This window comes from Artemia sp. Qi Xiang Cuo, chromosome 14 (genome assembly GCF_049724085.1).
Source record: "Artemia sp. Qi Xiang Cuo chromosome 14, ASM4972408v1, whole genome shotgun sequence".
In the NCBI taxonomy this organism is placed as follows: Eukaryota; Metazoa; Arthropoda; class Branchiopoda; order Anostraca; family Artemiidae; genus Artemia; species Artemia sp. Qi Xiang Cuo.
This window is the reverse complement of record NC_142807.1, coordinates 28231281-28248102: the sequence shown is the minus strand read 5'-3', so window position 1 is coordinate 28248102 and position 16822 is coordinate 28231281. Positions and strand designations below refer to the sequence as shown.

Here is a 16822-nt window from a genome sequence, read left to right as displayed (position 1 = left end):
AGCAGTAGATCAGTTGCAAGCTTTTTATGAAGAACTCATCGACGGTAGGTTAAGCATGAAAAATGTCTGTAAAAATCCAGTTCTAAATGGTCGTGAAGCTGCATTTTACAAGCGGAAGGAATGACTTTCACTCAATGGAAACAGAACAGTCAAGCTTTGGATGCAGTACCTCGGTATGGTTAACATAATTCAGCGATTCCTAAGGGCATAGACACTCGGTCTATGGGAAGAACGTCTGCAAATATCAAAAAATATTCTTCCCTATCTAGCAGGAGCAGGCCGTAACTGGTATGTAAATACTGCGAGAATCTACCTTCTAAAGCTCTAAAAGTGGGAACTGCAATTGTTGATAGTATGGTCGATGAATCAGTAAAGGACTGTGTTTTGCGAAAGAGATTATAAGTAACCCTCTTGACAAGCAAGAGAGCTGGCTCATTGGACATTAAGCGCATAGATCCTAGCATAAATTTTCCAGGGGTTCTTGGTTATTGCAAAACGTCCAATCGTGCCAGAAAGAGACTGCCTCAAACACAAATAAAACTGTTGTTCCTTCATCACTCTATGACGACGATGGGCTCATGAGGAGACCAAACAAGTCTGATCTTGCAAAAGCTTTATGTGAGGCTTGTAAAGACGCAGATAACCTGTTCTCAAATAGAAAAGAACTACTAGGACCCCACGTTCACGTTTGGATGTTGGAGCTCTTCTTCAAAGACATCAGTGAAAGATTAGAAACAGCTTTTCAATGATATTCAACCAGTGTTATCATTTATCGAAACACGGTACCCGATCCCTACAGTGGTTTTTGACACATAGGAAGGAAAACCTGCAACAAAAGACGCAAAGCAGACGTGTGAAATTTAAGTGAAGAATGGTGCTGTTTACTGCAGATACATATCTTCAAATGACCAAGGGCGAATTTTTATCCAAAAAAGAAAAACAAACTGAAAGAAGGTTTATCCGCCTTCTCCATGAGAGCTTATGTGAAAGGGGATCGAAGTTATTCACGGAGAAGGTGACGCAGATATGAAGGTCGTTAAAACTTCCGTTAAGAAGTCGAGTATTCTTCCTATTGTGTTAGCTGGTGAGGGTACTGACTCACTCGTTCTTTTAATACTTCATGCCATTTGCGATTCCAACAAGATGTATTATTCTCCAGAAGCGAAACAAGGGGGTATAATTGTTGCGTGGGACATACACATGGTTAAAATTAGCTTGGGAATAGACCTCTGCAATTCTATACTTTTCTGTCATGCATTACTTGGCTGCGACACTACTTCCTATATACATGGTTTTGGAAAAAAAAAGCTATAGACATATTTAAGGAAAACGAGGCGTTCCAAAGAAGTTCTTAACTTTTCCTGAAAACGATCAGAGAGGAGGAAATTATTAGTGCTGGAGAAGGGGCTTTGCTGTTCATCTATGGACACAATAGTGATGAAGACCTAAACTCAGTTCGCTATCGTATCTTCAAAAGAAGGTCTCAGCGTCCTTAAAATTGTGGATCCACGAGACTTGGCACCCACACGTGCATCTGTGAAGTTTCACTCACTGCGTGTCTATCATCGGGTCTAAAATTGGGGTGGAATTAACGGTCGACCCTCTTCAGTGGGGATTTATGTGCAGAGAAAAAGTCTTGGCTCCGACGATGACTGATTTATCTCTGGCTCCATTGCAGCTTCTGAAACCTTTGTGTAAGCCAAATAGATGTGACTCAGAAAGATGCTCATTCCAGAAGTCGGATCTGGATTGCTCTATAGCTTGCAAATAATGCAGAGGGATATCCTGCCAGAACGCAATGGAACTTGAAGACAATGACACTGCCTTTAATGCCGATAATTTTTAAAAGTTTTCTCTTTTTATGTTTGACAAAGTGAAAATAATTGTAAGCTATCTAGTTATCTAGCTATAAAGTTATCTAGTCCATTCCCTAATCTTTATATTAATTGATTTTGTTACATTATTAAATGAGCCATACTTATCTTGAAGCCTTGGATTTTTTTTTTCTCTTGAGAGGTATCCGATATAATCATTTTCTACTCCTTAGTTTCTTCTGTTTAATCTTAAAAAAAAACTTTTCTCCACTTAGGTTTTTTTTTTAGCAGAAATATCCGATTCTACAGATGACGAATGTAATTTATATTCCGTAATTTTGTATCTACGGGGGTTTCGCACAGTTTGACTTTTTTTCCTTTTTCGTTATCTACGGCCAAGAAAACCTTAGAAAGGAATCCTTGCTCAGTAAAATATGATCTTTCATTGTTTCTAAGACTTATCCCTCTTACTTTAAACTCTAAGGGGGGATCTGCAAAAATATCCCTGTGATACTGGGGATGGACCTTTTTTACCTTCATATTCTACGATCTCAATAACCCCATAGGAGACATACTTTCCTATGTGTTGTCAGTTAATAAACTATTTAACTTTTTGCCCCCTCCTCTGTGCTTTAAGGGCAATTTGACCCATTTTGCTTTGGAGTAGTTATGCTGATTTTGGATATGTTAATAAGTGTATTTTTTACTATTGAATGGTCTTAAAATCGTTTCTGTTGCAATTTGTTCAAGGTCTAACCGTATCTTGACTCTACTACCAGTGAGAAGAGCTAAATGAAAATATTTAAGCAATATAATTTCAAAAATAAATACATTTTATTCACATCATGGTGTTTCTGATTATATAACTTTGAGTGTGAATTAATAGGAAATGAAAATTTACCGAAATGGATGAATAAAAAGAAATAAAAATTGCTTAGAACCTTTTGGGCAATACATATTACCGAATAATAAATCTTATATCCAACTTATAACATTTGGCAATTAAGGGTTTGGTTTACCTAAGCCTCGCCTCTGACCGTGCCAGTGTATCTGGCATATTTTCCTTGTTGTGTTGGGTAATCTACGCTATGCTGAATAAAATGATGCAAGAAGTTCAAAGAAATGCTCTACTGCATAAATTTCTCAAAACTTTGATGAGAATGATTGGTGATTTCAATAAAGAAAGGAAATTTTTGCATTCTGCTGTATATTTGTTGTAAACATTTCCTACTTCCGTGGTAAAGATCTAGCTAAACAATATCTGTTTATGAATTCCTTGTATTACGATAAAAAATATATATAAAACAAATTAGCCTCTGTAACCTCCATAGCCACCGTATCCAGAGCTCCCATAGCCTCCTAATCCGGAGCTCCCATAGCCTCCATAACTGTTGTAGCTGCCATAGCCGCCATAGGATGGACGAGATCCGTAGCTATTATAACCACCATAACCACTAGATGGTCGGTAACCTAAAAAAAAGAGATGTTGATGAAGATTCTCGAAGTAAAAACTTGGAACAAAGATCAACTTTTCAGATGATAAAATAAAGGGTTTTTCGATTTAAAACATTATTTCTTTCAAATTGTTTTTAGATCTTTCACCCCTCAGTTACCATTGATTCACTTCTTCGAACATTATGACATATTCTCTTTGATTACGCTTCCCAAACGATCAGGAGTCATCGGTCTCTATAGTTTTCTGTAAACCGCTTTTGAAAAACCTCTAAAATTAGCCAATTCACAAAATTGAGGCATTTCTTTAGCGCATCTCCTTGGTTTCATGAGCCTACGTTGAAATCAAGTTCAATTGCGTTTTAAAATTTAATTTTATTATGAAACTATGGTCGAGTCACGAATCATGGCCCTCCTGGAAAACGGGGTTTATAAAGTGATTATGAGCAAATCAAGGAAAAGAGAGCAGAGTAGGAAAAAAATGTGTAATAGCCCATTATTGGCTACCCTCCAATAGGTTTTGAACCTTAATAGCAGCAATATGACTTCTAGCTTCTGACTGAATGATATATTACCAGTTTCCCACAAATATTTTTTCTATATGATTTACTTACGGTAAAAAAAAAAAAAAATCATAGTAATGTAAAGTAAATAGCAATCCTTATCAATAACAAAAGCATAAGAGCTTAAACATTAAACATGTTAAACCAAAGAATTATATTTTTATGGTGGTTCCAAATATGTATTTTTTCGCACAGTTATACTTAAAAAGGGGTGATTCCTGATAAAAAATTACCTAAAAAAAAAAAAAAATAAAAATAAAAAAAAAATACGTCGTCAAATTTAGCATTCATGAGTACCCATGAGCCGATATCTGAAGCTATTATAATAAGAAACGTTTTTTTTGTAACATCTCCTACAATGGATACGGGTTTTTAGGGGGTTATTTTATATATATATATATATATATATATATATATATATATATATATATATATATATATATATATATATATATATATATATATATATAAGGATTAATTGTATCGATCTAGTTGTTCACTTTGAAAAATCTGTAATGTTCTATGGATATGAAATATTGGTTTTTGATATTCAAAATTGAAATAAAAATATCAATTTTACTCAGTAACATTTAACACCCACAGCCTTTCTCAATAACTTCCAGTACTAGAAATTCTTATTTGATTTTCTTAAGCTTAGTTTTAATGATTTACTTTGAACAAACTAAATTGAAAATGTTTTACTTCTTATAAATACAGAGTCTGAAGGCGTTCAATGTATCAGGGTTTCATATCCAAGTTATATTGTTCAACTATGTTCGTCCAACACATCGTTATCGCTCATTAAAACAGACTGCTAGGAGTTCTTATCTTTCATAAGTAGACTATTGCTTTGTGTATTCTTTTACAATTACTTTACCTTTTTTCTTTTTTATATACTTTTTATCTACTTAAGAAACTTTTTTTTATTACCTTTCAAAAAATGTTTGTTTCTAAGTTTAGCTTGGCGTCAAAAACTAGACAAAGAGCTTTGAAACATTATTGGCGTTTTTTTTTTCGTGGTTGGTTCCGTGGTTTAATCGTGTTTTGCCAGTTTTGCGTTTTCGACAAAACACATAACAGCATGTTTTAACAAAACTTCGTTTTTTTGTGAAACACGAAACATCATGTTGCCTGTTCGACTGTCTGTTTCCTCAAACTTGGAACTTGCTCTTTGTGCGTGTTGCGTGTTCGATTGGTCCCTATCCAGATAGAAAAAAGTTATCTGTAGATGACAAAAGAAAGGATGAGATGGAAGGGAAGAAAATGGACATAGATCCTGCTGAATATGCGTTTTTGAATAGAGGCCAAGGTGAAACATATGTGTACAAGAAAACAGGCAAGTAAAAAGCTCAGACTTTTTCCACATGTTTCCACAGTTTTGAATATTTTGCCACTTTTCCTAAAATGCGTTTTTAGACGTTCAACCAGGAACATGGACAGAGAACACGAAAGCGACAAAAACTGCGTTTTTAGGCTAGAACATGAAACTTGGAACATGAACCATGAAACACGGAACTTCGAAAAAAAACGCAGCTATTGATCGTTTATTAGCTGCGTTTTTTTTCGAAGTTCCGTGTTTCATGGTTCATGTTCCAAGTTTCATGTTCTAGCCCAAAAACGCAGTTTTTGTCACTTTTGTGTTCTCTGTCCATGTTCCTGGTTGAACGTCTAAAAACGCATTTTAGGAAAAGTGGCAAAATATTCAAAACTGTAGAAACATGTGGAAAAATTCTGAGCTTTTTACTTGCCTGTTTTCTTGTACACATATGTTTCACCTTGGTCTCTATTTAAAAACGCATATTCAGCAGGATCTATGTCCATTTTCTTCCCTTCCATCTTATCCTTTCTTTTGTCATCTACAGATAACTTTTTTCTATCTGGATAGGGACCAATCGAACACGCAACACGCACAAAGAGCAAGTTCCAAGTTTGAGGAAACAGACAGTCGAGCAGGCAACATGATGTTTCGTGTTTCGAAAAAAAACTAAGTTTTGTTAAAACATGCTGTTACGTGTTTTGTCGAAAACGCAAAATTGCCAAAAAACGATAAAACCACAGAACCAACCACCCAAAAAAAACGCCACTATTTGGTGTTAGCAAAAGTCTCCTCTCCATAAAACTATATCCTTTCCTAAAATGTAACTAAACAGACGAAAAGTATTTTTCAACTAAAAGTAAGGAGCAGGTTTAAAACTCTAAATAAAGTGATATCATTCTGTATATAAGGAGGACTGCCCCCCCCCCTTCAATTTTTTGCTCATTAAGCTAGAGTTTTTAGTGCTTTGAAAAACCTTCTTTTGCCAATTTGATGAACCTCGTGTTTCAGTAAATGTCATTAAAGAATTTGGATCAAAAGTCAAACTACAAGTAAAGAGAAAGGAGTTAAGGAGGATACAGCCCCCTCGTATAAAGAATAAGTTGTATTCAAATGGGCTTAAAAGCTGTTCCTTACTTTCAGTTGACTAAACTAGTTTCTTAATTTAATTTCTGATAACTTTATAAATCTTTTTCAGGCCTAACCAAAATATAACACGGGGTACTGGCTCCTTAAACCCCTGGTGTTTTGCTGTTAAAATGTAACATCAATATTTGTAAATTGCTTAGTACCGCCCTACTTTTTTAGTTTTTCTGCTTAAGAGTTAAATGTTGGATTTCAATTTAATTTTTGGATAAAATTTGAATATACTTTAAAAATTTGCGATGAATAGTATTTTTGTTCAATAAGTCCTTATTAATATTTTTACTGCAGAGTTTTGGATGGACGAAGTGGGGTATTATTGTTCACATGCATGGAAATTATGTGATACCTGTGATCTTCTACATGGTTAGGTCATCATAGCCTCTAGAATAGAATTCTCTGATCGATAAATACATCATATACATACGTTTAAATACATTGAAGTATTTCATATAAACAAAGAAAAATACAATTTAAAATTACTGAAAACAAAATTCCTAGTAGTAATTGCCTCCCCCCCCAAAAAAAAAAAATTCTGGAGGGACCTAATGATGGCCTGACTCGCCTTTTCACCTCTCTGCTGGTAGGATTGTAATATTATATGCTATATACAGAAATATTTTAAGTAGTTCCTATTCCCGCCTACCTCTTTTTATGTTTACCTGAAGGCTCATGGAGAGTTAGCAGTTTGGCATCAAAATATGTTCTTTTATGCATCGGCTTCTACCCCCGCCTGCAAAATCACTCACCCCTTTTTTTCATCATAGCTGATACGCAATTACACATCACCAAACGTAATTTCATAAGAATTTAAATGAAAAAAATGAATATTAATATAATAGTATTACTGCTACCTTGTGGCATTCTTTTTCTGCAACTGTGAAGCATAAAATATAGGTTTTTGATATTTTTAAATCGAATAGCTGACCCAGAATTTGAAATTCATGCCAAATTGATTCTCTTTGGGGCAAAGTCGTTGTTTGGTGCCATAAAATGGCAGAAAACAGCACTTTCTCGTGGCAAAATCGTTATGATGACTTAAAGAGGAACTTTTAATTTATGTTCAAATGAGCTCTCTTGCAAAAATAGCGACAAAGACCACACTACCTTTCCATAACAAACAACAAAAGCACGAAGAACAACAGGGAAATCTTTTTGCAAGACAGTGTAGATAATTTGAATGAATATTTCGGCCCTATGTCCAAGGGCCGCCCTCATTAAGACAAAAAATATATAATAGAAAATGACTCACAACAACATGCGACCAAACAAAACCACTACTTCGCTAAAGTAAGGCTGCTGCGGCTGTTTTGAAAAAAATTTAATTTTTGGTTTTGATTGGTCGCATGTTGTTGTGAGTCATTTTCTATTATATATTTTTTGTCTTAATTAGGGCGGCCCTTGGACATAGGGCCGAAATATTCATTCAAATTATCTCCACTGTCTTGCAAAAAGATTTCCCTATTGTTCTTCGTGCTTTTGTTGTTTAGCTCTCTTGCAATTTTCTAGACCATCGATTTCATACGATCACCCAGAAAAAAACAATTAGACACAATCGCATCCACCATCTTCTTTCTGCAAAAAGAAAAGTTTGTAAAATTCCACATTTTGAAGATTGGTGGTCCAAACCTCTACAGTAGGGTTTGCTGCTATGATCAATTTAATAAAACGATTTTCACTAAAAATCGCTTTTTGGGGGTTTTTCCCACTTTTTGATTTGTTCTAGTTCTACCGGGCTAATCCCAAGCGCGAAAATTTCTTTTACCTGATAACAGGAGTTCTAAGACCCTGCTAGACCCGTTCAAAAGGATCCAAAACAGTGCTCCAGGGTGAACTTTACCACCGATTGGATACACCCTATAAGTGTTTTAGTAAGAGATTTGACCTAGCATACAAGTATACGAGATATCTACCGCTATGCGGACCATTGTTGGCCAAGATTACACAGCAAACGAACAGAGACGTGACCAATGGTGCCAATAGGGGGGGGGGGGGGCATTTTAACCCTAGAGTCACCCTCCCTAGATTTCGAAAAATTGCCTCTTTCTGTGGTATTTTCATGGGAAAATACTTTCTTTTGATTTTCATTGGAAAATATGGAGGAAAATGCCCCCTCTCTCTAATTTTGGATAAAAAATTTCAAAGGACACAGCCATAGAGAATCTTGTGGTAAAATAGAACTTGACAAGTGGCATATCATTTGGTGTACCATAATTTTAGCGGTCTGAAACCTCCTCGAAGTATGTCATAAGAAAAGCCATAGCTAAATTGAAAGTATCTTTGTAGAATTGTGTAGCAATAAATTATTGAATTTCTTAGTTATTCTATTCCCCTAGAGGGGGGGGGGTAGATCAATTCCAATCGGGTACTTTATTTTGTTTTATGGTAGAGGGAGGAAGATTTTGCCTATTGCAGTACGTTGTTTCCAAATTTAAATCGAGACGATAACAAAATCTATACTTAAAATTAAACAGCGTATTTCCTTTCTGGAGCTTACTTCCACTTGTTAGAACGAAAAATTCACATAGAAAAAAAATATAAAGAAATAAAACTAAAAAAGGAAAGTTTCCATACCCCAATATCTGTGTCTACTGGCAGCTTCCTCGTCAGCGTCAACAGCCGCGTTTTCTTGTGGGTATGCTGGAAAAAAATTAATATAAAATAACTTGCACCCAGACTACCTGCAATTCCCCATGGTTAGGACAAAAAAAAAAATCAGTGCTACTGCCGCAAAGACTACCCCACATCATTTAATTATAATAAATAAAAATGAAGCCGTCATATTCACCTATCCACTGTAGCCTCTCATACAATTTTTGGCTTACAAGCTTTAGAATAGTTTATAACAATTCAGAAAACAAAACCAAAAATTCACCATACTTTCTGATTATTCGATAAAATAAAGCTATTCCTATCTAGCCATTTAGGTGGAAATTATCAATGCCGTTTTTATTTATCATGTTCATGTGCTTTTGTACCAATCACTTTTCAGTAATTACTGCAAACCTGGCAACTATAGTAATTAGTGTTTCTTACTTTGCAAGCATTTACGATCCGTCAGCTATTTCCTATTATTTTCATTATCTTGAAAATAATATATCTGAATAAGTACCATATGCAAGTGGTCCCTGTGTGGAAGGAGCTAGCTCGCCTGACAAAACAAGAATGAAAACAAAAACAAAAAACTGTTTCATAACAATGGTTGCTTATTAAAATTCTCCAAGGGGGAGAAGCCTGTGAATATTTGTTCTAGAGGAGTAGGGGGTGAAGGGTTTACAAGAAAATAAAGCATTTTCTAGCAAAAAGTATTAAATTCTTTCTTAATTCTACCCATTATAATTTATTTCTAGATTTTTTTTGAAGGGGCACTTAAGCCTCTTTGCCCTAACATGTGAGCAAATTTTTTTTACCTATGAGCGAATTTTCTGACGTAATGGTCAACAGCCCGGTAGCAATTCTGGAAAGGAAATTGCGCCAGTAGCTATAGCACTGAAGTTTTAAAGACGGGATCTTAAACCCCTCTGCAGTTTACCAGAACCAAATTTTGCTAGTAAAATCACTTTTTTTTTTCTTTTTATTATTTACTCCGTTCTTTGAATATGGTAAAGAAAAATATATCCGAGACAAAAGAGGTGAATTTGTAAAAGACAAAATTTAGGAAGGACATGTAAAATATATTCTGGAAAATATCAATTATTGCATAAATAACGTTAAATTTTTAATTTTAATACCATTAACTATTCAATAAAATTGTAAATATATTCGAAATTACGAAAGAACTGTTTATATGTTTTTTTATTTTTTCATTTCATCCAGTTCAATTTTCAATTTTCAATTTTCATTAAACTCCCACAGGAATGTTGAAGAACTAGATTCGTTTTGAATAAATGAAAGACTAACCGATAGCCAAAGCTAAGACGGCGAATAAAACAAGCAAAAAGGTAACTTTAATCATTTTGATCAGATTTCTGTTTGATAATCGAACTATTCCAGCTCTGGCTTTTATACGATTTTAAAGATGTTTTAAAGACGGGTTTTGCGGTTGATAAAAAAGTTCCGTCATAATATGAACAAAAACCTACCGAAAATCCTTAAGGTCATAGAACTGTCTCGGAATATACAAAATGTTAATTATTCTAAAGTGTAACATTAAACTGCAGAAAAAAGTACTGTTTTAAAAACTTGACAGTTAAACAAAGTAACTGCGTGTGGACTGATTTAAAATGATGAAATAGCTACTTTAGACAATTGAGCATAGCTACAATTTATTTCAGGGGGAGAGCGAAAGCCATACTAGTTCTACCACTACTGACAATTTACAGCAGAGCCACGCCGCGTAAGGCAAACACAGCTACGCATGCTCCTCCTCCGTCCCAATGCATTCAAAGCCTCCTTCTTAACACCCTGCCAAGAAGTTCCTTTAAATCTTTTCTTACGGAATCCTCTCACCTCATTAGGAGCGACCTGCTTTCTGTTTGGCCCTAGACGGTTGCCCAACAAGGACGAACTTTGACAGTCTGTCATCTTCATCCGCAGAAAACGTCCTAGCCATCTCAACCATTCTATCATTATAGCCCTAAAAAGCGGGATCTATCCACATTTCTTGTACATCTTACTGTTTGAGATACGGTCATTCAGTCGGGTTCCCAGAACTATCCGTAGGCAATTCCTCAGGAAAAGATCTAGCAAAGTCTCCTCCTTTTTTCGGAGTGTCCCCGTTCCAGAACCCTACCTGGCCACTGTAACTTTCAATACTCTAATATCGGTGCTCAAACTTATCTTCCTATTCTTCTAAACTTTTTTCAACTGTAAAAAACCATCCTGGAACTTGGCTTTTCTGCTTTTAACATTTTCGTAACCTTCTTTACTAGTAATACTACCTAAGTAGGTGAAGCTGTCCTCTTGATCGATCTTCTTGTCACCCAACATCACCCTTTCACCTTCTCTTATGAAGCCTTCTTCATAAGGCAACTTCATATTGACTTAGTCTTCTTAATTTTAATTTTCAAACCTATTCTGGCACCCTCAACTCAAAAAACCTTGAAAATTCATTCATTTCGCTAACATTTTCATCTACGATGCTTAAATCATAAGCATAATATAAAGTCCAGGAGAGTTTTGCTTCCTCAATTGATTCCGGGTTCTCCCATTGCCTTTGCTGTCAAACAGTTCGTGGTAACGAACTGCAAGTAAGGTGCGACCCGGCACAATAGTAACCGAAACTCTAAGAACCGGAATTTTGATACCGATAGATGCATAAATAGAATCAAATTTTTATGCTGCTCTCAAATGTATAAGTTTCATTCAGTTTAGTTTTACCCATCAAAAGTAACGCGCCTGAGAAAATTTGCTTTATTTTCGAAAAAAGGGGGAAACACCCCCAAAAAGTCATAGAACTTTAATGAAAATCACACGATCGGATTCAGCGTATCAGAAAACCCTACTGCGGAAGTTTCAAGGTCCTGTCTGCAAAAATATAGAATTTTGTATTTTTTGTCAAACAGTTCGTGGTAACGAACTGTAATTAGGGAGTGACCCAGCTCAATAGTAACCGAAACTCTAAAAAACGAAATTTTGATACCAATAGATACATCAGGAGGATCGGATTTTTATGCTGATTTCAAATATATAAGTTTCATCAAGTTTTATATTACCCATCAAAAGTTGCCTTATTTTCGAAAAAAGGGAGAAACAGCCCTAAAAGTCATAGAACTCTAATGAAAATCACACCATCAGATTTAGCGTATCAGAGAACCCTACTATAGAGGTTTCAAGCTCCTATCTGCAAAAATGTTGAATTTTATATTTTTTGCCAGAAAAAACTTTTTTAGTTAATGCAGCTTTTATTTGGGCTCACCGTAATCAGAAGAAAGATCACGGATGAGTGTTTATTTGTTTTTTTTCTAGGGGTGATCGTATCGATCCAGTAGTCCTAGAATATCAAACAGTTCGTGGTAACGAACTGTAAGTAAGGAGCGACCCGGCTCAATGGTAACCGAAAATCTAAAAAACGAAATTTTGATACCAATAGATACATCAAAAGAATCAGATTTTAATTCTGATTTCAAATATATAAGTTTCATCAAGTTTAGTCTTACCCATCAAAAGTTACGCGCCTGAGAAAATCTGACTGATTTTAGAAAAAAGGGGAAAGACACCCTAAAAGTTATAGAACCTTAATGAAAATCACACCATCATATTTAGCGTATCAGAAAACCCTACTGTAGAGGTTTCAAGCACCTATCTACAAAAAGTGTGGAATTTTGCATTTTTTGCCAGAAGAAAGATCACGGATGCGTGTTTATTTGTTTTTTTTTTTTTTTTTTTTTTACCAGGGGTAATCGTATTGACCCAGTGGTCCTATAATATCGTAGGAGGGCTCATTGGAACGGAAATTAATAGTTCTAGTGCCCTTTTTAAGTGACCATAAAAATGGAGGGCAACTAGGCTCCCTCCCACGCTCATTTTTTTCTCAAAGTCACCCAATGAAAATTTTGAGATAGCCATTTTGTTCAGCATAGTCGAAAATCTAATAAATATGTCTTTTAGGATGACTTAATCTCCCACAATTCTCAGGGGAAGGGCTGCAAGTTATGAACTTTGCCCGTTCTTTACATATTGTATTGGTTATTGGGAAGTATACAGACATTTTCAGGAAGGATTTTTTCTGGTGGGGGGATGCTGGAGGAGGGGGTTACTCGGGAAAATCTTTCCATGGAGGATGTTTCGTTGGAGTAAGGGACATTTCTATGAAGGGGCGCCGGATTTCCAAGCATTATTCAAAAAACGATCAGAAATTAAATAAAAAAAAACAAGTTCTTTCAACTGAAAGTAAGAAGCAAAATTAGAACTTAAAACGAGCATAAATTATTACGTATATGAGGGGGTTCTCCCCCAAGTCAATACCTCGCTCTTTACGCTCCCGGTTTTTTTTAGTGCTTTCAAAAGAGCTATCTATCTAATTAAACGGCCTTTGTGATTCAGGGGTTTGTGAATTAAAAAAATTAACGTAAAGAGCGTGGTATTGACAAAGGGGAGAGCCCTTTCATATACGTAATAACATATACGTAATAAAAAAAACAATAAAAAAAAAACAAGCGATACGGCTCAATAGTAATCGACACTTTTAAAAACGGAATTTTGATGTCAATAAATGTACCAACAGCATGGGCTTATAATGCTGATTCTAAATATATAAATTTTATTAAGATTAGTATTACTCATCAAAGGCTACGAGCCTGAGAAAATTTACCTGATTTCTTAAAGAGGGGGGAAACATCCCCCTACAAGTGAAAGAATTTCAATGAAAATCTCACCGTCAGATTCAGCGTATCAGAAAACCCTATTACATACGTTTCAAGCTCATATCTGCAAAAATCTGCAACTTTGTATTTTTTGCCAGAAGAAAAATATAAGAATATAGAAGTTCGTTACGTAATTTAATTTGTAAATTACGTCAGAACCAAATTTAGAAACAGCCATTTAGCAAAAGAAGAGTGAAATTTTTATGCAAATTTTGTTTACTTACTCAATGACGGTGATCCAAAATAAAAGCTGCATTAACTAAAAAACGATCAAAAATTAAATAAAAAAAAACAAGTTTTCTAAACAGAAAGTAAGGAGTGACATTAAAACTTAAAACGAACAGAAATTATTCCGTATATGAAAGGGGCTGTCCCACAACTTTATTAAGTTTCACTCTGTCTCACAACTTTATTTTTTAAAACAATAAAAAAAATTTGCGTAAAGAGCGAGGCGTTGAGGGGGGGACAGCCCCTTTCATATACGGAATAAATGTATCAAAAACAATCAGGACCTAAGGTTACCCAAAGTTATTTTGGTGATACTATTGATGAAGTCTGAATGTTTAACGGCACTGATAAAACAATGCCTACATACGTGATAAGTCTCAAACCGAAATTTCAGTCTCCCTGCTCTCCCATCTCTCCTCGTGGTAACGAACTGTAAGTAAGGAGCGACCCGGCTCAATGGTAACCGAAACTCTAAAAAACGGAATTTTGATACCAATAGATACATCAAAAGAATCAGATTTTGATACTGATTTCAAACATATAAGTTTCATCAAGTTTATATCAAGATTATATATAAGTTTAATCTTACCCATCAAAAGTTACGCGCCTGAGAAAATTTGGCTGATTTTCGAAAAAAGGGGGAAAGACCCCCTAAAAAATATAGAACCTTAGTGAAAATCACAACATCATATTCAGCGTACCAGAGAATCCTACTGTAGAGGTTTCAAGCTCCTATCTACAAAAATGTGGAATTTTCCATTTTTTGCCAGAAGAAAGATCACGGATGCGTGTTCATTTGTTTTTTTGTTGTTTTTTTCCCCAAGGGTAATCGTATTCACCCAGTGGTCCTAGAATATCGTAGGAGCGCTCATTGGAATGGAAATTAAAAGTTCTAGTGCCCTTTTTAAGTGACCAAAAAATGGAGAGCAACTAGGCCCCCTCCCACGCTCATTTTTTTCTCAAAGTCACCCAATTAAAATTTCGAGATAGCCATTTTGTTCAACATAGTCAAAAACCTAATGAATATGTCTTTTAGGATGACTTAATCCCCCACAGTTCCCAGAGGACGGGCTGTAAGTTATGAACTTTGCCCATTGCTTACATATTGTATTGGTTATTGGGAAGTATACAGACAATTCAGGAAGGGTTTTTTTCTGGTGGGGGGGCTGGAGGAGGGGGTTACTCGGGAAAATCTTTCCGTGGAGGATGTTTATTTGGGGTAAGGGACATTTCAAAGAAGGGGGGCCGGATTTCCAAGCATTATTTAAAAAAGGATCAGAAATTAAATTAAAAAAAACAAGTTTTTTCAACTGAAAGTAAGAAGCAGCATTAGAACTTAAAACGAACAGAAATTATTACGTATATGAGGGGGTTCTCCCCCAAGTCAAGACCTCGCTCTTTACGCTACAGTTTTTTTTAATGGTTTCAAAAGAGCTATCTATTCTAATTAAACGGTCTTTGTGATTCAGGGGTTTGTGAATTAAAAAAAAATTAACTTTTAACGTAAAGAGCGTGGTATTGACCAAGGGGAGAGCCCCCTCATATACGTAATAACATATACGTAATAAAAAAAAAATAAAAGAACAAGCGATACTGCTCAATAGTATTCGAAACTTTTAAAAACGAAATTTTGATGTCAATAAATGTATCAAAACAATGGGCTTATAATGCTGATTCTAAATATATAACTTTAATTAAGTTTAGTATTGCTCATCAAAGGCTACGAGCCTGAGAAAATTTACCTGATTTTTTAAAGAGGGGGGAAACCTCCCCTACAAGTCAAAGAATTTTAATGAAAATGCCACCTTCAGATTCAGCGTATCAGAAAACCCTATTAAATAGGTTTCAAGAGTAGTAAGGCCATAGGCACTTGAAAACCTAAACGCAAACCTACACCTGAGGCATAGATAAGTGTGTATGGTCTCAAGTAATCGTGTTACCAGGGTCATTTGCCTATTACAATGACCTTCCGGTTTTTCTGGTAGGTAATTCTAATCTAGAGGTCATTACATCTTTCAAAGAGGAACGAGTACGCAATACCGGTCCTAGTGTGATTGATTTTTTGGACAATTGCCTTTAGTCAAGAATAGTTTGTTAGGAGTGTGTCGTTGCTAAAGCTAACTCTCATTGGAAAAAAGGGGTATAAAGCTTTTTTGTTTTTGATAAGAATTGCACAATGAATTTATCGTTTGACGTGGGCATTTTTTATGAGTCAATCAGAGGTTGTTCAATATACGATAACTTGATTTGTGGTTGGGATTTGAATAAAAGAAATGGTTATGTTATTTGCTTGCATGTATAGGAATTCCCATGTTATTTGATTTCATGTATAGATATTCCATTGTTATTTTATTGCATTTATAGGAATTACAATGTTATTTGCTTGCGTGTATAGGAATTCCCATGTTATTTGCTTGCATGTATAGGAATTCCCATGTTATTTGCTTGCGTGTATGGGAATTCCCATGTTATTTGCTTACATGAATAGGAATTCCCTTGTTATTTGCTTGCATGTATAGGAATTCCCATGTTATTTGCTTGCATGTATAGGAATTCCTATGTTATTTGCTTGCATGTATAGGAATTCCTATGTTATTTGCTTGCGTGCATAGGAATTCCCATGTTATTGATGGATCTTCAAAGACTCATGCCGATTCCGAGCCGCACCAATCTACTATACGAAATTACCCAAACAGCCTGAAATCTATTAGACACATCGCTAAAGTTAAATAGACTTTCCTCCAGGAATTTTAAACTACTGGCTCTTTTGTGTAGCAGAGCTAGCAGGCTTCAAATTTTCTGGTCAAACTCGGAGCTCGAAACTGAATTCTTCTAGTGCCTTCGCTGTAAAGGTACGGGGTTAAACCTTTCTTGGAGAACGTTTCCTTGGCTGTAGGTACCTGCCAGGTGCGTCAATCATTGAGGGGGTTGGGCAACTGTCCCCTAGATCTTTTTTTTACTCCATCTTAGTTTTTGAATAATATCTTTTGGTATTTTCATCGA

The 16822-nt window shown here is 35.4% G+C and overlaps 1 long non-coding RNA gene across 1 annotated transcript; it reads right to left on the bottom strand.

Annotated features, from left to right (window-relative positions):
• Positions 1-3080: 3080 nt before the first annotated feature.
• On the bottom strand, positions 3081-10293 carry LOC148944337 (uncharacterized). The gene is made up of 3 exons (XR_016142861.1): positions 10188-10293; positions 8862-8927; positions 3081-3284 (listed from the first exon to the last, which is right to left on the bottom strand). It is a non-coding gene; the product is annotated as an uncharacterized LOC148944337 (long non-coding RNA).
• Between the last annotated feature and the right edge of the window lie 6529 nt (positions 10294-16822).